Source organism: Aplysia californica, unplaced genomic scaffold (assembly GCF_000002075.1).
Source record: "Aplysia californica isolate F4 #8 unplaced genomic scaffold, AplCal3.0 scaffold00681, whole genome shotgun sequence".
Taxonomy (NCBI): Eukaryota; Metazoa; Mollusca; class Gastropoda; order Aplysiida; family Aplysiidae; genus Aplysia; species Aplysia californica.
Window position 1 is genome coordinate 150147 of NW_004797951.1, and position 2033 is coordinate 152179.

Sequence of the window (2033 nt, forward strand, 5' to 3'; positions counted from 1 at the left end):
CAACAAAAAATTTCTATTACTTTGTAAAAAGAATGCACTATCTCATCTGAAAGTTGCTGACAGATTTGATTAGTATTAACCAAGATATTGGCCTCACTATGGGGTGTAAAGTTAAAAAATGTTTGCTGTGTCTAGCTTTGTCAAAAGGTTTTGGTTGAGCGGTGAAGTTTAATAAGTATAGATTTTTTTTCCTTCTGTTTCATCACCTATTTCAATCAAAACTGCAAAGGTAAGTAGAGCGTGTCGTGCACCTTTGCCAAGAACAAGACCAACGTGAGTGGGTTTTTTTTTTTTTTTTTTTTTTATTTTTTAAAATAATTAGATATCTCTAGTTTTTAACTTTTTACCCACTCTTTATATTAGTAGGCCACTTGCAGCTATTTTTTGGGGGTGTAAAATGACAATTAATCTTATTGTTTTATATTATAACTCTCCCTCTGTGGTACGCGGCGGTTTAGACGAAACTATAAACACATCCATTTTCACCGGAGTGAAAAGTAGGCTTGCTTGTGCAGGTTTGTATATATATATATATATATATATGTGTGTGTGTGTGTGTGTGTGTGCGCGCACACCAGTGTGTATGTGTGTTTGTGTGTGTGTATGTGTGTGGGTACGTGCGTGTGTCTCCCTGCATGTGTGTGTGTGTGTGTGTGTGTGTGTGTGTGTGTGTGTGTGCATGTGTGTGTGTGTGTGTGTGTGTGTGTGTGTGTGTGTGTGTGTGTGTGTGTGTGTGTGTGTGTGTGTGTAGGTGTATGTTTGTGTCTAACACGTGCACGCGACAGACACGCAGACACTTGCTGATAATAACCCCTTCCCTCCCCCTCACCCCCCCCCCACATATACACCCACCTCCTCAATCCATTTCTTTCCACTAGCCCTAACTGCAAGGACATTTTTGAGTCTCATTGAGACAACTTTATCTCCGTGATCCAATGGCTGCACAGCCCGAGAGGAGGCAGTGTGGTGAAATCAGGCGCTCGTCAAAATAATGAATTCAGAAAAATTGACTTTTTTCTGCCGCTTTTGCAAATTTTTTTCTAATTTTTGTTTTTTTGGGTCAACACATTTTTTACCTATTGAAAATTACATTTCTGTGAAGATTTTAGTGAAAAAGCTGATAAAAATCACAACGAATGTAAATTATATGTTTCCGTGGTCTCTGTAAAACACAAGGCTTTGGCGGCCATTTTCTCGTTAATTTTACCTCTGAAATCAGGCGACACCCACCTCCTTCAATTGCAAATATCTCGACTTCTATTCTAGATAGGTGGGTAATTTTGTGTCTCGAGCAAGACAAATGAACATGCTTTATGATGGTACCAATACCTTCATGTTAAATCTAGATCTATATCCAAAAATTGACGAGCGCCTGATTCCACCACGTCGTAAGACAGTGCTGCACAAAACACGACATGATTATTTTATATCAGCCCGTTCGTCATGGGCCAATAGACTCAGAGGTGGGCAAAATAACACAAGAGCTAGATTTAGATTTATGCATTACAGCTAGCATGGCCAGTAGACGTTTTTGTTCAACATTCACGATTTCGCCCGCTACATACATCGAATTTTTACAGTCCTTCAATTCGACACTGAGCAAGCTACTAGCTTCCCCCCTCCCACCCCCCCCCCCCCCCCAAAAAAAAAATTTAAACCAGGGGAGTGCTACTGGGTGAGGTGTCTTTTGGTAGGGCATCTCCAAAGGGGGGGGGGGGATATTATTAACATGTCTCTATACACAGGGGAATTTTTAAGGGGGTGGTATAACAATGTCAAGCTCCTACTTGGCCGGGAACAACATAGGGGGAACCGCTGCTTTTCCTTTCCTTATTAAATCCTAACTAACGGCATTTCGCCCTACTTTTGGATGCTTATCACTCTCCTGGGAAATGCATTTTCAAGGGTCCTTGATACTGATAGCCGAAGCAGACTTTATGCTGTTGAGACAAGAGAGGTGAGAAGGGGAAAGCTGAGGCGGTATATCGTAACGGCGTAGTTTTCAAATTTATTGTACTGACAGGGAAGATATA